This window comes from Halichoerus grypus, chromosome 2 (genome assembly GCF_964656455.1).
Source record: "Halichoerus grypus chromosome 2, mHalGry1.hap1.1, whole genome shotgun sequence".
NCBI classification, from domain to species: domain Eukaryota; kingdom Metazoa; phylum Chordata; class Mammalia; order Carnivora; family Phocidae; genus Halichoerus; species Halichoerus grypus.
Window position 1 is genome coordinate 75930375 of NC_135713.1, and position 25002 is coordinate 75955376.

General features: G+C 33.9%; 1 long non-coding RNA gene across 2 annotated transcripts in view; it reads right to left on the reverse strand.

Moving 5' to 3' along the window:
* LOC118546009 (uncharacterized) overlaps positions 1-25002 on the reverse strand; it is a 114017-nt gene that overhangs the window by 22009 nt on the left and 67006 nt on the right. The window contains exons 2-3 of one of the 2 annotated variants that reach the window (XR_013445325.1): positions 24386-24465; positions 20834-20903 (exon numbers count right to left, since the gene is read on the reverse strand). This is a non-coding gene — a long non-coding RNA (uncharacterized LOC118546009). The remainder of the gene's footprint in view (positions 1-20833; positions 20904-24385; positions 24466-25002) is intronic. The other variant, XR_013445326.1, reaches the window with a different exon arrangement.

The following is a 25002-nucleotide window of genomic DNA, read 5'->3' on the forward strand; positions in this document are numbered from 1 at the left end:
AGTTGAATTTTCTTTTTCTTCATATTTTTTAATTGAAGTGTAAACATACAATGTTATATTAGTTTCATGTACATAACATAATGAATTGACAATTCTATACATTATTCAATGCTTACCATAAGAGTAGCCACCATCTGTTACCATACAATGTTGTTAAATATTATTGACTATATTCCCTAAGCTGTATTTATTATCTCTGTGACTAACTTATTTTATAATTGAAAGTACTTTTTAATCCCCTTTATCTATTTCACTCACTGCCCTTCCCATCTCCCCTCTGGCAAACCCTCTAGTTTGTTCTCTTTCTGAGTCTGTTTTTGGCTTTTGTTCATTTGGTTGGCTGTTTTTTTAGATTCCACAAATAAGTGAAATCATATGGTATTTGTCTTTATTTGTCTGACTTATTTTACTTAGCATAATATACTCTAGGTCCATCTGTGTGGCACAGATGTCAAGATGTCAGGAGCTCATTCTTGTTTATTCCTGAGTAACATTCCATTCTCTCTTTCTCTCTCTCTCTCTCTCTGTATGCATAGCCCTTTATCCATTCATCTATCAGTGGACACTGGGTTTGCTTCCATATCATGGTTATTATAAATAATGCTGGAATAAACATAGGGGTGCATGCATCTTTTCAAATTAGTGTTTTTGTTTTCTTTGGGTAAATAACCAGTAGTGCAATTACTGGATCACATGGTATTTCAATTTTTAATTTTTTGAGAAACCTCCATATTGTTTTCCAGAGTGGATGCACCAATTTACACTCCTCCCAACAGCGCACAAGGGTTCGCTTTCCTCCATAGCCTCTCCAACATTATTATTTCTCGTATATTTTTTGATACAACTATTCAGATTCATGTGAGGTAGTATCTCCTTGTGCTTTTGATTTGCATTTCCCTGATGATTAGTGATGTCGAGCATCTTTTCATGCATCAGTTAGCTATCTGTATGTCTTCTTCAGAAAAATGTCTTTTCAGTTCTGCCCATTTTTTAAATGGATTGTTTGTCTTTTTGGTCTTGAGTTGTATAAATATTTTATGTATGTTGGATAATAACTTTTTTTTTTTTTTTAAAGATTTTATTTATTTATTTGACAGAGAGAACACAAGCAGGGGGAGTAGGAGAGGGAGAAGCAGGCTTCCCGCGGAGCAGGGAGCCCGATGCGGGGCTCGATCCCAGGACCCTGGGATCATGACCTGAGCCGAAGGCGGACGCTTAACGACTGAGCCACCCAGGCGCCCCTGGATAATAACTTTTAATTGGATATTTCATTTGCAAATATCTTCTCCCATGCGGTATGCTGCCTTTTGGTGATTTCCTCTGCTGTGTAAAAGTTTTTGGTATAGTTCCAATAGTTTATTTTTAATTTATTTCTTAAAGAGGGAGAGGGGAAGAGGGAGAAAGAGAACCTTAACCAGGCTCCACGCACAGTGCAGAGCCAAAGGCGGGGCTTGATTTCACAACCCTGAGATCATAACCTGAGCTGAAATCAAGAGTTGGATGCTTAACCGGCTGAGCCCCCCGGGTGCCCCTCCAGTAGCTTATTTTTGCTTTTGTTTCCCTTGCCTGAGGAGACATATCCATAAACATGTTGCTAAAGGCAATGTCCAAGAGATTACTGACAATCTTTTCTTTAAGGGGTTTTATGGTTTCAGGTCTCATATTTGGGTCACATTTATCCACTTTTAGTTTATTTTTGTGTATGGTGTAAGAAAGTGGTCCAGTTTTCCCAGCACCATTATTGAAAAGACTGTCTTTTCCCCATTGCATATTCTTGCCTCCTTTGTTGTACATTAATTGACCATATAGGTGTGGGTATATTTCTGGGCTCTCTATTCTGTTCCATTGTATATATGTCTGTTTTTATGCCAGTACCATAATGTTTTGATTACTATGGATTTGTAGTATATCATAAAATCTGGAAGTGTGATGATTCCAGCTTTGTTCTTTCTCAAGATTGCATTGGTTCATTGAGGCCTTCTGTGGTTCCCTACAAATTTTGGTATTTCTTCCAGGGCTGTAAAAAAATGTTATGGGTATTTTGATAAATTGCCTTAAATTTGTAGATTGTTTTGGGTAATATGGACATTTTACTATTAATTCTTCCAATCCATGAGCATGGGTATGCCTTTTCATTTATTTGTGTTGTCTTCAACTTCTTCATTAGTGTTTTATAATTTTCTGAGTATGGGTCTTTCACCTCCTTGGTTAAATTTATTTCTAGGTATTTTATTCTTTTCAGTGCAGTTATAAATGAGATTGTTTTCTCAATTTCCCTTCCTCCTACTTCATTATTAGTGCATAGAAATGAACAGATTACTGTATATCAAGTTTGAATCCTGAAAATTTACTGAATTTATTTATCTGATAGTTGTTTGTTTTGTTTTGTTTCTTTTGGCAGAGTTTATGGTTTTCTACATATAGTATCATGTCATCTGCAGACAGTTTTACTCCTTCCTTCCAATTTGGATGCCTTGTATTTCTTTTTCTTGTCCAATTGCTATAGCTAGGATTTCCACTACTATTTGAATAAAAGTGGTGAGAGTTGACAAGCTTGTTTTATTTCTGATCTTAGAGGAAATTCTTTCAGTTTTTCACCATTGAGTATGATGTTAGCCATGTTTTTTTTCATATATGGCCTTTGGTATATTGAGGTATATTCACTCTTAACCCACTTTGTTGAGAGTTTTTATCATGAACAGATGTTGTATTTTGGCTATTGTGGACATTGCTACTATAAACACTGGGGTGCCTGTGCCCCTTTGAATCACTATTTTGTATCCTTTGGATAAGTACCAGTAGTGCAATTGCTGGGTCCTAGGTAGTTCTATTTTGCATCCCCACCAATAGTGTAAGAGGGTTCCCCTTTCTCCACATCCTCACCAACATCTGTTGTTTCCTGAGCTGTTAATGTCAGTCATTCTGACTGGTGTGAGGTAGTATCTCATTGTGCTTTTGATTTGTATTTCCTTGATGCTAAGTGATGTTGAATAATTTTTCATGTGTCCGTTAGCCATTTATATGTCTTCTTTGGAGAAATGTCTGTTCATGTCTTCTGACCATTTCTTGATTGGATTATTTATTTTTTTGGGTGTTGAGTTTGATAAGTTCTTTATACATTTTGGATACTGACCCTTTATCTGATAGGTCATTTGCAAATATCTTCTTCCATTCCATAGGTTGCCTTTTAGTTTTGTTGATAGTTTCCTTTGCTGTGTGAAAGATTTTTATCCTGATGAAGTCATGAAGTCCCAATAGTTCATTTTTGCTTTTGTTTCCTTTGCCTTTGGAGATGTGTCTAGCAAGAAGTTGCTGAAGGCCAAGGTCAAACAGGTTGCTGCCTGTGTTGTCCTCTAGGATTTTAGTGGATTCCCAGCTCACATTTAGGTCTTTCATCCGTATTGAATTTATTTTTGTTTATGGTGTAAGAAAGTGGTCCAGTTTCATTCTTTTGCATGTGTCTGTCCAATTTTCCCAACACCTTTTGTTGAAGAGACTGTCTTTTTTCCATTAGATATTCTTTCCTGCTTTGTTGAAGATTAGTTGACCATAGAGTTTAGGGTCCATTTCTGGGTTCTCTATTCTGTTCTATTGATCTATGTGTCTGTTTTTGTGCCAGTACCATACTGTCTTGATGACTTTGTAATATGGCCTGAAATCTGGAATGGTGATGCTTCCAGTTTTGTTTTTCTTTATCAGAATTGCTTTGGCTATCTGGGGTCTTTTGTGGTTCCATACAGATTTTAGGATCATTTGTTCTCACTCAATGAAAAACGTTGATGGAATTTTGATAAGGGTTACATTAAATGTGTGGATGCTTTGGGTAATATAGGCATTTTAACATTGTTCTTCCAATCCATGAGCATGGAATACTTTTCCATTTCTTTGTGACTTCCTCAATGTCTTTCATAAGTGTTCTATGTTTTCAGAGTACAGATCTTTTACCACTTTGGTTAGGTTTATTCCTAGGTATCTTATGGGTTTTGGTGCAATTGTAAATGGGATGGATTCCTTGATTTCTCTTGCTGCTGCATCATTGTTGGTGTATAGAAAGCAACAGAGTTCTGTGCATTGATTTTATACCCTGCAACATTGCTGAGTTCCTGTACCAGTTCTAACAATTTTTTGGTGTCTTCTTTTGGGTTTTCTACATAGAGTATCATGTTGTCTGGGAAGAGTGAAAGTTTGACTTCCTTGCCAGTGTGGATGCCTTTTACTTCTTTTTGTTTGGTTGCTGAAACTAGAACTTCCAGTACTATGCTGAACAACAGTGATGATGGTGGACATCCCTGTCATATTCCTGACCTTAGGGGAAAAGCTCTCAGTTTTTCCCCATTGAGAATGATATTGGCTGTGGGTCTTTCATATATGGCCTTTATGATGTTGAGGTATGTTCCTTTTATCCCTACTTTGTTGAGGGTTTTTATCAAGAAAAGATGCTATATTTTGTCAAATGCTTTTTCTGCATCTATTGAGAGGATCACATGGTTCTTACCCTTTATTTTATTAATATGGTGTATTATGTTGATTGATTTTCAGATGTTGAACCACCCCTGTAGCCCAGGAATAAATCCCACTTGGTTGTGGTGAATGATCCTCTTAATGTACTGTTGGATGTGATTACCTAGTATCTTGTTGAGAATTTTTGCATCCAGGCTCATCAGGGATATTAGTCTGTAATTCTCCTTTTTGGTGGGGTCTTTGACTGGTTTTGGGATCAAGGTAATCCTGGCCTCATAGAATAAGTTTGGAAGTTTTCCTTCCATTTCTATTTTTTGGAACAGTTTCAGAAGATTAGGTATTGATTCTTCTTTAAATGTTTGGTAGATTTCCCCCTGGGAAGCCATCTGGCCCTGGACTCTTGTTTTGGGAGATTTTTGATTACTGCTTCAATTTCCTTGCTGGTTATGGGTTTGTTTAGGTTTTCTACTTCTTCCTGTTTCAGTTTTGGTAGTTTATACATCTCTAGGAATGCATCCATTTCTTCTAGATTGCCTAATTTTTTGGCATATAATTGCTCATAACATTCTCTTATAATTGTTTGCATTTCTGTGGTGTTGGTTGTGATCTCTCCTCTTTCATTAATGATTTTATTTATTTGGGTCCTTTCTCTTTTCTTTCTGATAAGTCTGTATAGGAGTTTATCAATCTGTTAATTCTTTCAAAGAACCAGCTCCTAGTTTCATCGATCTGTTCTACTGTTCTTTTGGCTTCTATTTCATTGATTTTTGCTCTAATCTTTATTATTTCCCTTCTCCTGCTGGATTTAGGCTATATTTGCTGTTCTTTTTCCAGCTCCTTTGGGTGTAAGTTTAGGTTGTGTGTTTGAGGGTTTTCTTGCTTCTTGAAGAAGACCTGTATTGCTATATACTTCCCTCTCAGGACCACTTTTGCTGCATCCCAAGGGTTTTGGACTGTCATGTTTTCATTTTCATTTGCTTCCATGTATTTTTTTAATTCTTCTTTAATTTCCTGGTTGACCCATTCATTCTTTAGTAGGATGTTCTTTAACCTCCATGTATTTGTGTTCCTTCCAAGTTGTTTCTTGTGGTTGACTTTAAGTTTCATAGCATTGTTGTTTGAAAATATGCATGGTATAATCTCAGTATTTTTGTACCAGTTGAGGCCTGATTTGTGATCCAGTATGTGATCTAATTTGGAGTATATTCCATATGCACTCGGAAAGAGTGTGTATTCTGTTGCTTTAGGATGAAATGCTCTGAATATATCTGTTAAGTCCATCTGGTCCAGTGAGTCATTTAAAGCCCGTTTCCTTGTTGATCTTCTGCTTAGATGATCAGTCCATTGCTGTGAGTGGGGTTTTAAAGTCCCCTACTATTAATGTATTATTATCAATGAGTTTAAGTTTATTATTAATTGATTTATATATTTGGCTGCTCCCAAGTTAGGGGCATAAATATTTACAATTGATAGATCTTCTTGTTGGATAGACCCCTTTATTCTATAGTGTCCTTCTTCATCTCTTCTTATAGTCTGTTTTAAAATCCAGTTTGTCTGATATAAGGTTGGCTACTCCAACTTTCTTTCGACATCCATTAATATGACAAATTGTTCTCTACCCCCTCACTTTCAATCTGGAGGTGTCTTTGGGTCTAAAATGAGTCTCTTATAAGCAGCATTATCAATGGGTCTTATTTTTTTTTCTATTTAGTCACTCTGTATCTATTGATTGGAGCATTTATTCCATGAAGAGTTAAAGTAATTATTGATAGGTATGTACTTACTGCCATTTTGTTAATTATTTTCTGGTTGCTTTGCAGTTCCTCTCTGTTCCTTTCTTCTCCTCTTGCTCTTTTCTCTTGTGGCTTGATGGCTTCCTTTAGTGCTATACTTAGATTCCTTTCTCTTTATTTTTTTGTGTATCTATTATAGGTTTTTGATTTGTGGTTATCGTTAGGTTCATATATAACATCTTATGTGTATAGCAGCCTATAATAGAGTTGATGACTAATTAAATTTGAATGCATTCTAAAAGCTTTCTAAAAGTCTTCCAGATTGCTGATTCATTTTTCTACACCCTCTAATCTGTTGGTTCCCTCTAGTGTATTTTTTTCATTTCAGTTATTGAATTCTTTACTTCTGACTGATTCTTTTTTATATTTTCCATCTCTTTGCTGAAGTTCTCACTGAGTTCATTTACTCTTTTTTCAAGTGCAGTGAATATCTTTATGATGATTACTTTGAATTCTTTATCAGGCATATTGCTTATTTGTGTTTCATTTAGATCTTTTGCTGTGATACTGTCTTGTACTTTCATTTGAGACAGATTCCTCTGTCTTCTCATTTTTACCAACTTTCTGTGTTTGTTTCTTACGTATTATGGATGTCAGCTACGTCTCCTGGTCTTGAAAGTAGTGGCCCAGTGTAGAAGAGGTCCTATGGTCCCCTGTTAGTACAAACCCCCTTGGTCACCAGAACCAGATATCTAGGGTATCTCCTGTGTGGTCTCTGTGCACCCTACTGTTGTGACTGGGTCATGGTTATCCTTAGCGCAGTTTGCTGCTCTGACCCAGTTTGCCTGCTGTGTGTACACTGGGCTGGGTTTGGTCCAGTGTTGTTGAGAGGCCTGAGACCACTGCAGGCTCTATGTGGTAGAGGCCAGGAGTCAGACTAGGTGTCTACAATCCACCTCTTTGCTACACAGAATGGCAGGTCTTTCTCCCTGTGCAGCCAGCTAAGAAGCCTGGCTGCAGGAACTGCAGGGGCACTGGTGTGTGGACTTATTTTCCCCCTCCACAGGGCAGGAGTCACTTTAAGGTGGTGCAGATTTCTGCAAAGGCTGCTTCCAGGGTATGGCAGGATAGGAGCCACTTTGGAGGGAGCCTGCTGAGGCTGGTAGGGTGGATGCTGTGAGTCTGAGGGCAACATGGGGGTGGGGCATGTAGTACTAGCAAGATAGATGGAGTATCAGGGCTGGTTCCTGCTATCTAAACTGGGGGAGAGGAAGAGAAAGGGAATCTGCCAGCACTTTTGCTCCCATAGAAATCTGAAGATCCCTGTCACTCCAGCTCATATTCCAAAATTAGTAAATAAATCTTCATTTATACTCCACACGCTTTTCAAAAAAAGTAATTTGCTACTGATGGTCATTTAGGTCAATTCCAAATTTTTGATATTATGAAAAATTCTGTGAGTACATTTCAGTGTTGCCCTATTTTTTTGTGTGAATATCCAGGATAAGTTTCTAGGAGTTACATTGTTGTATAGAAAATAATATACATTTTACATTTTGATTGGTATTATATTTCTTTCCAAAAACATAATACTAAATACTGAATGTATACTATGCAACATATAAAATGCATTGCATTTATGATTTCTTTTACAAATCATCTGTAATTACATAGCTTTGACACACACAAGGAAGATGAGAACCATCTTTTATCCCTGAACAAATAACTAGTTATGATAAAAACATTTGTTGAAAATTCCAAATTTTTGCCACCAACTGAAGAATTCAAATATAATTATATATTAAAGTCTAACATGAATTTGGTTCAGTTCTCTTTTGTTGATTCCATTCTATTTAGGTTCTTATTCTTTTTCTGGTGTCAAATATTTAGTTACTTTTTTATTTTTAAAGAATGTAAGATTAGAAAACTCTTAAAATTCCTTACCTCTCTTCCACTTTCAACCTCTCAATCATTAATTATATTTTGTTCTTTTACGGTTACTGTAGCTTACTTTATTTTTAACGTTTATCATTTTAAAGAAGATATTAAAATTGCCCTGCAGTTATCAGTTTTGACTAAATAACTTGTTACATCATTAGGAAAAATACAGAAATTGACATACTATCATTTTCTGTCACCTCTTCTCTCTATACTTTATTCAATATAAGTTTTACTTTGTCTATGACATTTATTGAGTTACACTGTATGAAATTGGTATTTTTGTAGATGAAACATTTCTTATATCAGCTATCCTGTATGAGTCAGTCTATTATATTCTGTTATTCATAATTCTTATAACTCTTTAGCTTTAACTCTGTATTTAGATATAGTCCATATTAAAAATGCAACATTTTCAGGTATCTCTTGTTGACCTTCCTGTAAATGTCCTATGATTGTGATATTTCCTGAGCTCATATAGCACTCACAATTAGTGCCATTTTCATGCTACTGTCCTAAGAATTGTGACAGGTATAGTATTAGATTTTTGCACAACTTTGCATGTGTGTATGGGTATATTTATATTTATTGTAATATAAATAGATATACATATTTACATACATAAATATTTATATAAATATATAAAATTATAATTACATAAAATCCACCACTTTAAAGTGAACGAATGAATGGTTTTTAGTATATTGCCAAGGCTATACAACCATCCTAAGTAATTCTAGGATATTTTTAATACTTCGAAAAGAAACCCCATACCAGTTATCAGTCAGTTTCTACCCCCCTTCCCCTTGGCCAACAGGGGGAAAATATACTTTCTGACAATATGGGTTTGCTTAATCTGAATATCTCATACAATGGAATTATAAAATATGTGCCTTTTGGTTTCTTTCACAGCATAATGATTCTAAGGTTCATTGATGTTGTAGTATGTATTAATTGTTTATTTTCTTTGATGGGTAAACAATAATCATATATATCCGTAAAATGGGTGAATTTTATATAAATATATAAATTTATATATTAATATACTGTTATATTAATATATTATACAATTATAAAAATTTTAAATATAATCTATTCATGTATAAAATATATTTATAAATATATAACATGTAATAATATATATTTGAAATATATATACATATATATTCATATTAATATATATATATTTTTTTTTTTTCATACCCTGATGGACCCTTAGGTTGCTTCCATCTTTTGGCTTTGTGATAATGTTCTAACATTCATTTATAAATTTCTGTTTGAATACCTATTTTTTAATCTTTGTTATATAATTTCTATATATGAAGAAGTGGAACATGGGATTATATAATAATTCTACTCTTTTCTGGAACTGCCAAACTGTTTTATCTTTTGGCTGAAATCATAGTTTCACCAGCAATGTATGAGAGTTCCAGTTACTCCATATCTTGTTTTATATTTGTTTTTACATTATTATACCATTCTTTTATGTGTGAAGTAGTAGCACATTATGTATTATTTTGATTGGTATTTCCTAATGAAAATGATGTTGCGTACATTTTCATGTGCTTATTGGCCATTTGTATATATTCTTTGGAGAAATATCTATTCAAATACTTCCCCAGTTTTAATGGGTTTATCTTGTTATGTTGAGCTGTAAGAGTTCTCCATATATTTTGGGTACTAGACTTTTGTCTTATGTATGACTTGCAAATATTTTCTTCCATTCTGTGGATTATCTTACTATCAAAGGATAGTATCCTTTGATACACGAAACTTTGATGAGTTCCAGTTTACCTTATTTTTTCTTTGGTTGCTTCATTTTTGGTGCCCTATCTAAAAAACTGTTCCCCAATCCAATGTTGCAAAGATTTGCACGTATGTTTTAAGAGTTTTATAATTTTATCTTATTAAAATTAATTTAGATATTTGATCACTTTTGAGTTAATTTTTATATGTGGTGTAAGATAGGGGTTCAGGTTCATTCCTTTGCATGTGAATATCTAGTTGTGCCAGCAGCTAGATAAAAAGACGGTATGTTTAAAAGATGATTCTTTTCCCCATTAAATTTTCTTAGCACTCTTGGTGAAAATCAATTGACCATAAAAGTAAGGTTGGTTTTATGTCTGGATTTTAAATTCCACTCCATTGATTTGTCTATCCTTATGTTAGTAACACTCTTTCTTTACTACTGTAGCTGTGTTGGGTTTTGAAGTTGGGAAGTATGAGTCCTTTATCTACTTTTTCTAGATTTGGGCAGCTATTCTGAGTCTCTCATATATATATATATATATATATATATATATATATAATATCAATACTTAACACATGCAATAAAATTGATGCTCAGATGGACATTTATAGCTGTAATGTTGCCAATAAAAAAGATCCCAAATCAGTAATATCTAAGAAGTGTTCCTATATGTCTGCTTTTTAAAAAAAATAGTGTTTAGGAAGTATTAGTGTCACTCTTCTAAATGTTTGGTTGACTTCACCAGTGAGGTCATCTGGTCCTGAGTGATTCTTCATGTGAAGTTTATTATTATTATTATTATTATTATTAATTCAATCTGTTTACTTGTTATACATCTATTCAGATTTTATTTTTCATCTTAAGATTTGGTAATGTGTGTCTTCCTAGAAATGTACTCACTGTTGTTTAACTGTTTGGCATATATTTGTTTAAAGTGTTTCCTTAACATCCACTTATATTTCTGTAAAGTCTGTAGTTACGATCCATTTTTAGTCCCTGATTTAAACAACTGAATTTTTTCTCTTTTTTTCTTGGTTGGTGTAGCTAGAGTCATCAACTGTATGGATCTTTTCAAAGAATCAGTTTTTTGTTTTATTTTTTCTGTATTTTATCTTTTTTTTTTTCTCTAATATTTACTACTTCCTTCTTTTGCTTGCTTTGGACTTTGTTTGCAGTTCTTTTACTACTTTATTAAAGTTGGAGATTAGGTTACTGATTTGGGGTCTTTTTTATTGGAGGCATTTACAGCTGTAAATGTCCATCTGAGCACTAAATTTATTGCATGCATTAAGTATTGATATTACAAAATATTTTGTAATTCCACTGTGGTTTATTATTTGACTCCTTGGTTAATTTGTTAATAACCAATATTTTTGAATTTCCTAAATTTCCTTCTGTTATTGATTTCTAATTTCCTTTAATGTGTTTGGAGAACACACTTTATATGATTTCCATCCTTTAAATTTTTTTGAGGCTTGTCTTATGAACAAACATATGGTCTATCCTATAAAATGTTCTTTGAGCATTTGAGAAGAATGTGTGTTCTCTTGTTGGGTAGAGTGTCTATTAGTTCTAGTTGGCTTGTTCAAATCTCCTATTTCCTTGATATCTTCTACCTATTTGTATTATACATTATTGAAAGTTGGGTATTGAAGTGTCCAAATACTGTTGAAATATCTCCTTCTGGGGTGGTTCAGTTGGTTAAGCATCTGCCTTCAGCTTGGCTCATGATACCAGGGTCCTGGGATTGAGCCCCGCATCTGGCTCCCTGCTCAGTGGGGAGCCTGCTTCTCCCTCTCCCTCTGCCTGCTCCCCCTGCTTGTGCTCACTCTCTCTGTCAAATAAATAAATAAAATCTTTAAAAAAAATATATCTCTTTCTGCCTTTAGTCCTTTTAATGGGTACACTTGTGTTTGCTACATTTGATGGTGTCCCATAGGTCTCTGAGACTCCATTTACTGTTTTCATTTTTCTTTGCCTGTTCCTCAGACTGCACAGTCTGAATTTATCTTTTGTCATGTTTGCTGATTCTTCTATTTGCACAGATCTGCTGTGGATCTTTTCTACTGAATTTTTTATTTCGGTTATTTTAGTTTTCAACTACAGGATATCTATTTGATCCGTTGTTATAATTTCTCTCTCTCTCCTTATTGATATTCTGTATTTGTTGAGAGAATATTCCCATATGTTCCTTTAGTTATTTAGACATGGTCTCCTTTAGCTCTTTGAACACATTTAAAATAGCTGTATATATCATGATGTTTTGATGAAAAATGTACATTTCAAATACCATAAGGTACAACTCTGGAAATCAGATACTCCTCCTACCCAGAGTTTGTTACTAGTGCTGTTTGCTTTTATTATTTGGTTAATGACATTTCTGAACAAATTTTAAAGTCTGCTTCTTTATAATGTGTGGCCATTAAAGTCTCTACTTAGTTTGCTTAGTGATCAGATAATAACTAAATAGGGATTTTTTTAAATTTCTAGAACAAATAAGTCTTCCACTCTTTGCTGAGGGGCTCTGCGTGACCACACCCAACCAGGAATTTTAAACCCAGATTAGCTGTGCAGAGCCTCAGGGAATATCAGAGGTGAGACCTGAAGAGCTTCTCATGTATTTTTCCTGTACATGAGAACAACCCTATGAATGAATGATGCTTCCCAGGAATATATCAGAGATTTTTAAAGCCCCTATAGACATCTCATTCATCACCTTTCCCTTTTAAGATTTTGGTTAATCTGCTGTCTGCCCCAACTCTCATAAATCACTTTAGGCAATCAGGATGTTAAAATATTTGACAAATACCTCTTGGGGAGAAGCTTTTAAAGGCACTCAGCAAGTTCAAGTGAGGTGAAATTAAAATAAGCTATTTGAGTAGAGTCTTCCAGAGAACCACTACGCAGGTCAAGTCATTACTATTTGGAAATCAAGTTTGGAAACAGCTATGGTGCTGTTTTGCTTCCTCTGAAACCAGTAATATGGCCTATTATATTTATTTTCAAGTCTACTGCTGAACTGTAGAGTGGTGGATTAAACACCACAAAGCATGTTGTTGATGCTGAGATTCAGCCATTTTTCTTGATGAAACGTTACCTCATTGCTGAAGTCTTCAGAGTTCTGAGAAATTTGATTCTGAGTTTTTGGCTGCTTTTATTGCTTTTTTGGAATGTTTTTACCCCACGATCTCGCAGTTATCACTCCATTTATTTTCATTGGAAATTTAGAGATATTTCTCTACTTTGAACTTGCATGGTTCTGTGACAAAATCTAAAGGAAATCTTCCTTTTATGGTTGTTGGGGTTTTTTTTTTTGACAGAATGCCTAAATATATATATATTTAAAACCTAACCATGCCAAATGTTTTTGCCAGTGTTAGTTATTTTATGACAATTTTACTGAAACACTTTTGTCCCTTTGAATTAAAATTTCAGTTTTCTGAAATTTTGCTAATTTTTTTTATTGTTCTGTAAGTGGTTAGATTTGCTATTGCAAAATTATATTTTATTGTTCTTTAAATGGTTAGCAACTCATATTAAATTGCTATTATTGTTTTGATCATTTTTATCCCATCTTTTTCCTTTGCATTAACTATAATTATTTCGTTCTGTGTTACCAAATTATTTTCTATCTGTGTCTTTTCTTAGTTACTAAATTAGTTATTTGTTCAGCAGTGATTTTTTTTCTCATTCTTGGTGTACTGAGCTTGCCAAGATCCCTTTTTATTTCATTCCATTTTTAAAAATTAATTTTCTTTTTACATTTTTCCATTATACAACAAATGAAAGCAAATATCTGTTTCTTAGGTTTTATTTCCAAAAGGTATTTATCTGACATTTCATTCATTTTCCTTTTTATCCTTAGGTAGCATTTTTTCATAGTTGTCCTTACATATCTTTTCCATATATGTATACTGAAGATTAGAAATCCTATCAAAATACAGTTTTTCTGTAAAACATTCATCAATTTATTTAACATTTATGATTACCTATTAGGTTCCAGTGATTATTCCTATTATTAGAATACACAATGAAAAATAATTCCAAATATCCCTACCCTAATTCAGCTTGCATTTTATCAAGGGAAGGACAGACATAAAATATAATCCTAGTCCCTGTACCACATACCTGGTAAAATACCATAAGACAAGAATCGACTATGGATATTATGGTTTGAACTTGAGAGCACAATTATTGAGATATCTCCATGGCATGAACCAGGATGATGTCACTGAGGTGATAAGGACAAATGTCTTGGATTACATGGACGTACAATTTTAACTCGAAATTGTGACTTGAGAGGTTAAGTACTATATATTTTATCCATCTCTTCCATTGCAAGAGATTTTTGGGGGAAAGTGTTTAGTAGTACCAATACTTACATAATTGAAAACTTTTTGTTGTTGTTGTTACTCCATTTTTTAAATTTTTTTATTAAAATATAACGTATTATTTGTTTCAGGGGTACAGGTCTGTGATTCATCAGTCTTACACAATTCACAGTGCTCACCATAGTACATACCCTCCCCAGGGTCCATCACCCAGCCACCCTATCTCTCCCATCCGCCTCCACTCCAGCAACCCTCAGTTTGTTTCCTGAGATTAAGAGTCTCTTATGGTTTGTCACCCTCTCTGGTTTCATCTTGTTTCATTTTTCCCTCCCTTCCCCTATGATCCTCTGCCTTGTTTCTCAAAATCCTCATATCAGTGAGATCATATGATACATAGCATTCTCTGATTGACTTATTTCGCTTAGCATAATACCCTCCAGTCCCATCCATAATACCCTCTAGTTCCATCCATGTCATTGTAAATGGCAAGATTTCATATTTTTGATGGCTGTATAATATTTCATTGTGTATATATACCACATCTTCTTTATCCATTCATCTGTCGATGGACATCTAGGCTCTTTCCATGGTTTGGCTATTGTGGACATTGCTGCTATAAACATCGGGGTGCACATACCCCTTCGGATCACTACATTTGTATCTTTGGGGTAAATACCCAGTAGTGCAATTGCTGGGTCATAGGGTAGCTCTATTTTCAACTTTTTGAAGAACCTCCATACTGTTTTCCAGAGTGGCTGCACCAAAACTTGCATTCCCACCAACAGTGTAGGAGGGTTCCCCTTTCTCCTCATCCTCGCCAACATCTGTCGTTTCCTGACTTGTTAATCTTAGCCATTCTGACTGGTGTGAGGTGGTATCTCATTGTGGTTTTGATTTGTATTTCCCTGATGCCAAGTGATGTTGAGCATTTTTTCATGTGTCTGTTGGCCATTTGGATGTCTTCGCTGGAGAAATGTCTGTTCATGTCTTCTGCCCATTTCTTGATTGGATTATTTGTTCTTTGGGTGCAAACTTTTAATCTACATATTTTCCTGCCTGATTTTTACTATAAAAGCTATTAATGTCAGACATTAGCTTTCCCCCTCTCCAAGTGAGCCAGATAGATACTTTAGTCAATCTTGACTGATTAATGTTACAAAGAAAAAGTTTGCTGAGGGGATGATTTACGGAAAAGGCCCTATCCTTTAAATTAAAAAGAAAACGAAAATAAAATCATCCCTTCAGTTAAATGGGAGATGCCCACGATTTGAAATAATAGGAAATAAGCCTAGAAATCAAGCTAATAAACATTCAAGGAGGCTGAAATGTGAGTTCTAAATAGCAGCTCTGATGTTCTGAATTGGTGTGGAGCTCTATCTATCTCTGGACTTCTATTATATTTCTGGTGAGAAATTCTTAGCAAATGCATTCCCAATGATACAAAATGACAAGGATAACTTATCTGTTACCTGTAATATCAAAAAGCTTGTATTGTAATTCACTCCTAATCACGCATAGATTTTTTTGTTGTTGTTAACATTTGGTCAGAGATAATCAATCTCCCTCCCTCTAGCAGTTATTTTCACTGTGACAGTATCAGAGTTCAACCTATATGTAATCAGAATCTTATAAGTAGAATAAACAGGAAAGAGTATAGAAGAAAAAAATACTGAAGAATTTCCAAAATTAGACCTTAAACCACAAATCCAAGAAACAACAAAATTATGCATATTATATTTAAACCATTGAAAACTAATGGTGACCAAGGACAAAGAGAAAATGTTAACAGCTGCCAGAACAACAACAACAAAATACTATTTACAGAAGGACAAGTATTAAGAATACAGCAATCTTTTCATCTGAAACCATACAAACAAGACAAGACAGTGGTATCTTCATGTGCTGAAAGGAAAAAAAAAACTGTCAACGTAGCATTCTTTATACAGTGAAAACATTCTTGAGAGTTTACGGAGAAATAAATACTTTCAAGGAAACAAAAACCAAGGGAATCCATTGCTATTAAGCCTAATGTGCAAGAAATGTTAGAGAAAGGTCTTTAGGAAAAAGGCATGAGATCAATCAGAAAATTAGACTGTTAGTAAGATGTGAAGAACGTTGAAAATGGAAAAAATAGAGGTAAATACAGTATTTTTTTTTCTTTTTTGCAGTTTTTCTAAAACATAACTGATGAAAACAGGCCAAATTATATGTTAGGTGTTTACAGAATAAAATTCAGGTCAACAATGGCCCAAGGGATGGGAGAGGGAATGGTTTTCACACAAAAATTGTTTACACTGAACATGAGGTGGTATAATATTATGCTATAGTAGTTGCAGGTTATTTTTAAATGTATGTTTAAAACCCAGAGCAACCAGTAAAATATATGTTTAAATAATATAACCAATAAATTAGATTAAATGGACTCATTAAAAACTGCTAAATTAAAACCAGAGAAGGCAGAAAAAGAGAAAAAGATACAAGGACCAAATGGAGAAGATAGAAAACAACAAGATGCTACCAGATAACCCAACCACATCAATAATCATTGGGAATGTCAATGATCTAAACCCACAAGTTAAAGGAGAATTTTACACTAAAAAATAAGTAATGATCCAACTATATGTTGTCAATAAGAAATCCACTACAAATATAACATATGAATATGTTATGGTAAGAGGATGGAGAAAGATGCAATCAATTATTAACCAATAGAAATCTGGAATAACTATTTCAGACAAATTATACTTCAGTACAAGAAATTTTTTCAGGGATAGATGGGAGCATTACATAATGATAAAAAGGGAAAATTTTACCAAAAGACTTAAGAATCCTAAATTTGTATGCATGTGTCAACAGAGCATCAAAATACACGGGGAAATAATGGATAGAAATGAAAGGACAAATAGATGAATTTGTAACTGTAACTGGAGACATCAATATGCCTCTCAAAAATTGAAAGAACAAGTAGCCAGAAATCCAATAAAGAAATACAGAACCCAAAAAATACTATCTATCAATCACTTGGATCCAATTGAGAGTTCTGGAACACTCCATCTAACAATAGTGGAATACACATTCTTCTCAAGTGCACATGGAACATACATCTAGGTAGACTGCATCCCTGAGTATAAATCCTTAATCAATTGAAAAGAACAGAAATTACACAAAATATGTTTTTGGACTGTAACAACATTAAACTAAATTAACAGAGAGGTAGCCAGAAAATCTCCCAGTTATTTAGAAATTAAAAAAAAAAACATCTATCTAATGCATGAGTTGAAGAGAAAGGCTCAAGGGCAATTTAAACTAGCTGCTTTTTCTAACTTTCCTCTTAGCTTTAAAGAATAGTGATGGATAGCAGCAGTGACACTTTGAATGGTAAAGTTATACATCTGTGCAAGAGGAGTTTTCAGCCTCTCTCTATATACTCCCTGCCTACCTACCCAAGATGAGCCTTCCACAGTACCATTTTGGGTGGTAATAAGAATGAATGTCAGATTTTGACCACTCACCTTCCTTCCCCTCTAATACTGGGAGAAGCATAGCTATTATAGAGTTTAAGAGCAGTAATGATTTTTAAATGTGCTTTCTTTGTAGACCTGTTAAGATATAATGGTAGGTATCGAATTTCTGCTACTGTCTTTCCTTCCTTATTCATATTTGTTTTGGTAGGATATTACTAAGAAGGTTCTGTCATCAGTTTCTCTCTGTTCTTTTACTTGGAAAATTTTTCCAAGTATTTGCAGGTGTTTTTTTTTTTAATTGTTCCACAGTTTGTTTATAGTGAAAGGTTTTTCATTTAACAATAAGTTTATAACATTTTTTAACAAGATTTCAATTTGACCAACTCAATTAATGGCTTTATAGGCCTAATTTCAAGATGAATCATCAATTTCAAAGGTAATTTGATCGGGAAGGAATTTGGTATGAAATGAAGTCATATTCAGAGTTGTGGGTGATTTCTGAGCCCACTATGCAATTCTAAATCTAATCACAAAAAATAAAATTAAGAGATTATTTGCTCAGTCTCTTCCTTACAAAAAGAAGATTTTCAAAAGTACTACACTAGGAACAACAAGTGATAATAGCAATTTCTTAATTTAGTCCATTAGATTTTCCTTTTATCATCCTATTTCTCTATTACCTTTTAAATAATATTTTATCTTGCAAGGAAACTTTGAAGATGTATCTTCTGATAGAACTTTTAGAGAACGTTGCTCATGTTTGATACATGAGCCCACTTAAAAACCCTAGTTATGACTCAGAGTACTTTTCATCATTATTTTCTCTTAAAATTCCTAATAAATATATTTCATGGTTTCATGTAATTTAAAGGGTAAACACAACTTTAGTTAGTGAAGAGACCCAAAAGATTATTTCTCATTTTGTTAATTCTTTTCTATTGTTATTTCTTCTGAATCTCTGATAGCTTTTTTTCCCTTATTTTCCTTTTTTTCTTAGGTAACTATGAAAATATTAAGCATCAAAAGCAGTATGGAATTTTTATTTAACATTACAAATTAAAATTAAACAATTAGTAGGGGTGCCTGGGTGGCTCAACTGGTTAAGCATCAGTTCAGGTCATGATCTTGGGGTCCTAGGATCGGGCCCCACATTGGGCTCTCTGCTCAGCAGGGAGTCTGCTTCTCCCTCTCACACTCCCTTTCCCTCTCTTTCTGTAAATAAATAAAATCTTAAAAATATCATAAAATAAAAATTAAATAATAAGTATTCTGCTTTAGTTTAGAATGTTGAAGTCTGGGTTTATTTAAGGGCTTTTATATTTTATTATAATATATAAATTGTATATGCTATTATATAGTTGATAATATAAATTTTTTATTATATAGAGAGAATATGAACACTAATGGTCATAACTAATGGATCAAAAGCTAACATAATCCCATTAAATATACCAATGGAAAAAAAAATAAATAGAGAGAGAAAAAACATTTCCAGTATCTTCAAAATAGGAATACTCCTGGTTTAGTAGAAGCTTTCTTTAGGTGGGTGTAGGACATTAGTGAAATGTTGTTGTAAATATATTCCACTAATGGTCATACTCAAATGACTTAAACAGATTAAACAAGGGACTCTTCTTTGTGGGGACCTCCGTAGGCTGTTGGGAGCTGGCTGGCTGTTATCCCTACATTTGTTTGTCTTTCATTTGTTATTTTAAAATAGTTTCAGATTTACAATATGTATGCAGAGACTTTACAGAACGTCACAGCATAAGTGCAACTTAGGCAGCGTATCACTTCCTTAGAAAGCTCCCATATACTGCCTCAGGACGATCCTTTCAAGCAGATGTCAGTCATTGCCATTTAACAGATGGAAAAAAAAAAAAAAATTGAAGTGAGGATTTCTCAACCAGCAAGTGTGTCAGTACTAGAATTGTATCTTCATCCACCTTTTTGACACAAAAGGAACAAAACTTTTTAAAAATTTTAAAGAGAAGGGAAAAATATTTTACTTGGGCCCAAGTTAGGACAGCTGCCTGGGATACACAGTCTTCACAAAGAGAGTGCTCCGGGGAGGCTACATTTGGTGCAGGGTTATCTATGTTCTTTACGTAAAGAGACAAATCATCATAATGAAGGATGTTCCAGAAAGTTACAGACTTTATCTTATGTTTTTAGTATGTGCAAACTGCATGACTTTTATGAGAAGCAGGGATTTTTCCCCCCTTATCTTTATGTTTAGAATGCTCCTTTTTGATTGGTTAGTTTATTTATTTATTGGAAGCAGATGTACAATGTATGCTCGAGGCAGAAATAGAGCCATGCTTTGAGGTTTTTTGGAGTCATTTTGTCTTTGGTAAATGTTAAATAGCTTCCCTGGGAGCCCACAAACAGGGCCTATGAAGGTTAAAAGTTGAGAATTTCCTTTATCAGCTCAACTCCATAGCATTTACCCTTTACTGTATCAACAGAACATAATACCCATTATATTCTTAAGGAGTAGAGTAATGCATTCAAAAGGAGACTAGTTCAGGATTTAGACACTGGAATTGCAGCACTGGTTCTGCAGCTAACAACCTTTGTGACTTCAGGCATGTAAGTGAACTTCTCTGGGCTTAAATTCCTGCATCTCAGTAAAAAGGAATTGAAGTAGCTAAACCATAAATCTCCACCAAGCTCTAAAATTTTATGATTAGATTCATTCGTCCTATGTTTATAAACACTGGGCATTTGCCAGAAGCCATTTTAAAGAAAGAGAACAGAAAAATCTTACTATTGTAAATTGTCAAAAATGTATGTCATTGTAAACATATGTGTAGGGCCCTGAAGTTTAAGCTTCATTTAGCTTCACTGTAAATCTGCCTTTAGTGACATCACTGAATATGGTTTTGCTGGCATGTTTAGCCAGTGTGGTGGGAAAGAGGAAATGGTGGAATATTTAATGATATTATCCAGAAATTCTCCTGACCCCTTTCCTGTCTGAGGTGTTGAGGGGTAAAGAAGTGATCCATTTCTATTAGTAATTCAGAAAAAATGAATTTCTTGCTCTCTTGGAACAATTGAAGAGCCTCTTCTAGAAACTTACTAGAGTGGTAAGACTCACTAGAGTGGTAAGATCATTGGTTGTAAAGCCAAAGAGATGAAGTATTAAGTACTTACTTTCATTTCAAAATTAAGCAGTCAACAGTGCACCTAGTATACTGGAGAAAGCAAGGATTCCCAAAAGCTACTGCAAACAAAAAAAACACACACACATTATCTAAAGACTATGATATGAGCAATTTGGTAATCAAATACGAATGTAATTAGTGACAGGCCACATGACAAATGTGTTTAACAGCTTGAAAGTTGGGGGATAACATTTACATGTAATTCTAAAAATAAATGTGTTAAATGTGGAGAAATCAAGATTAGGTCTCAGGCTACCCTGCCTTTGCCTCATAAACCACGATGAATTGGATCGCACAAAAATTTCATCTCACAAAATCCCACTGGATGTAAACAGAAACTAGCTTATTTTGTTGCAATCTAAAATATTCTGCATACTAAAATAGCTCATAGTTTTGGATGATTTCACATCTGCCTAATGTACCATTCACTTTTGTTTTTGTTTTTTTAAGGAGGATACAGCTTTCAAGCAACAATGAGGACATTTGCTACAATGACATCTCTTTAAGATAAATTACCAAACCCTTCAAGACCTAAGAAGATGGGGCCGATTATTTCCCACATGTTGGTCAAGGTCATTGAGGAAAAAAATAGTATAAAAAGTTAATATTGCAGGAAAGACTTAGCATCAAAAATGAAATAATATTTGATACTGAAAAAGATATATTATCCCCATAGCTCTGCCAAATTCAGTGTCTACACAAATTATTATCTCTCTTTTAAGTGTCAGTAAGTTATAGTTCTCTAAGGGCAGCTTTAACTGCTTTCTGTTACCTAGAAATTTCCTCTGTTTTACTTCTCTCAATCAAAATGACTTCAATTTTTACAATGCCATTTCCTTTTATGTCAGAATTGTGTGCCATGGTATAGAATTTCCAATTGAATATACCTATTCTCTTTCTGTCTACAAAATATACATACCAAATGAATATCTTAAGTATAACTTGCTAAAATAAAGGATGTCACATTTCAGTTGCTCGTGGATACTGATACTCTTTGTACTAAAATCTTAGTACATATCCTCACTTTAAGAATTGTCAGTTTGCTGGATACAAGAAAAGTTCCCTTACTCGTGGAGGTGATAATATTAACAACTAATAACTCATAGATTAACACTACAGTGAGCTTTTAGTCCTAGAATAAAAGATGATAAATATATTATGACTCCTCTACTCTTATTTATAATTTTATTATCAGCTCTGTGGAAACTGTCTAAAAATTGCTTTATATATAAATTTAGCCCATTAAATATGGTAAAATTATTGATATTGTTGCAATTATACTATCAACTTTCCTGAACTCAGTTTCTCTAAATTATTGATATTGTTGCAATTATACTATCAACTTTCTCTGTTCTTTGCTTATAGTTGTGCTTAGAAGTAACTTTCTAGAATCCACATTTCCAATATGTGTTCTAAAATTACTGAAGAAGTAAGAAGTTATATACCTCAGTATTTGTTTGGAACATGGATATTATATGGATAATATATCTGATAAAAAATATTAGATCTTTACCTGGAAACGTTTAATGGTTGGAGTTTGGGGAATATGGTGGCAGCGGCGGTCTTTCCAAATCCCCATTAGACCAACTAAATAGGGAATACAAAATCTCTTGTACAATGTATCCAAAAACTAAATGAAAGTGTCTTTGCTCACTCCAAGATGAAAGCAGGTGGCCAACCATGGGAGCAGGAGTAGGAATTGAGAGCCTTCAGATCATGATGCAAGTTTAACAAGTGTTAAAAAAAGGACTGGGTGGGAAGTGTATCAGTCTACATCCCAGTTCTGAGAAAAATTTGACCTGGCCAATGAGCTGCCCATTGGTCAGTCCTGAAGTGGGCAGAAATCAAGTGGATCTAGTACTCCATATCAGGCTTAATCTTTGGCTGGGGCAGCCTTGAAGGAGCAGGGCCGTGGAGCCCAAGAGAAACATGCTTTGGTCTGAATGTGATGATAGAACCAGTGGGGTGACAGCTGGAGGATGAAAGTCAGCTATGCTCTCTGTGAAAGCCTGCGAAAGAGATCTGAGCAGAGCACCTTAATGGCTGAGGCAGTCTACCCATTACAACTTATACATGCACTTTTCTAAGCTCTTGCATGGTTTTCTGGGGCCTCTCTTTCTGAGAAGTTTACTGGAATGAAGCACAGCTCCTTTTTTCCACCGTTGTAACTGGGGCCACAACTGAGACCTCCTTCAGATTTTAGAACTTAGTGTTCTAACGAAAAATAAGAGAAATTGACACCGGATATTGAGTAGCCATCTTGTTACTGTCAGGTAAAAAGTGATAAGAATGTAGAGAATATGTATGGGAAAATGAAGACATTGTAAAAATTAAAATAAGTATATCTGATGAAGCTAAGCAGACATTCCAATCTGTATGATTCCAAAAATCTTAATCTTTAAGATAAAAATATAATTAATGGAGAATTAAAAGTTCAAACTAGACATATGAAGTGAAAATCAAAAAATATGTTATAATTCTCCAAAGAAATTACAAGATAGAACATACAAAATAGGATTTGAATTACAGAGAATAAAAAATGGTCTATTAGGCTTCTAATGATGATTTCATAAACTTATAGACAATTTAAAGAATATACCATTTAACAAGACAATAGCAATAATTTTCAGAACCAACATAAAATATGTTATCTAACTAAATAACAACAAAACCATAATTGGTCTCAAGCATGGGTCAAGAGCTAATTAACACTAAGGCACACAGAATCAAAAATAACTGAGTTAGCAAGTAAAAAAATGCTGGTTCTAAATCAGATTTGATGATAAGATTACCTATGAAAGAGTAACATACTCATCACAGAGAGCAACAATGTGTTACTGAAATAAAATCTTCAAAGTGCTGAAGGAAAATTACTATGAATATAATTTTATTCCAGCTACACAATCATTAAATAATGTAAGTGAAATAAAAACAGTTTTAGATACAATGAAAGCCAGATAAATTGCCACCCATCTACCTCCACTGAAAGTGCTACTCATGGGTGTAACTCAGCAAGCAGGAAAGGAGATCCAGACAGAGAGAAGGGGGTATAAGAAGTAAAGAAAATGGTAAAACCTATAGGTAAATATACATACATATATATGTGTGTGTGTGTGTGTGTGTACATATATATGTATATATATATGCACGTGACTATTCTGTGTGCATGTATTGACAATAACTCAGTGTGGGGTGATTAAAAATATCATAAAAATAAAAATTTAAAAGCAATATGAAAGATGAGAAAACTAACCACATTAGTTTGTCTTTATAAATGCCTTTTTTCTAGCACTACAGGAGAATAAATATGTCTATTAATTCAACATCCTCTAAAGATTGTTTTAAGCAATAACTAAAATAATATTAAGAGGTCTATCTCACACTGACAGAGGTAAAAAAAAAAAATGAATAGAATATAGAACGTATAATTTGGAACAAGTGTTCTTGATCTTAGCATATGGACATTTTGGACCAGGTAGTTCTTTGTTGCGTGGGGTTGTGCTATGCTTTGTAGGATATTTAGCAGCATCCCCAGACTTACCCAGTTGATGCTAGTAGCAATCCTCAGCCTGTTTTGACTGCTGTGAGAACCACAAATAGCCTCACTTGAGAGCCACTGATCTAAAATTAGGCAGAAAAGGAAAAAAAGATAGTCAATAGAAAATACAGAATATGTGAGAAGAATAATTTCACATATACTAGAAATCATAATGTAAAGTTTTAAAAATCACTTATTTAAACAGACTCCTGTATTTTAAAAATCACAAAAATACAGTGTTTCAAAAAGTCTTATCTAAATCATAATGATTCAGAAGAATAGAAAATTACAAGGGATGGGCCAAGCAAAATTCCAGACAAATCTATAAAAGAAAGGCAATATAATAATATTATGGGAATTTAAACAGAATAGTATATAAATAAAGGATAGTATCTAAACTATAATCATTCATCAAGATATAAAAAGCATGTATTGCTACATACCTATTACAATAGACTAAAAGTTATAATGCATGAATTGTTAGAATTCAAAAAATAAACGTATATTTAACATTAATTTTTCTCCAAATGAATCAGCCAGTAAAAAAATAAATACTAAGAACATTGATTAAACAGTAGTTTATATACAGAATACATATTAATATTCTACATATAAATATT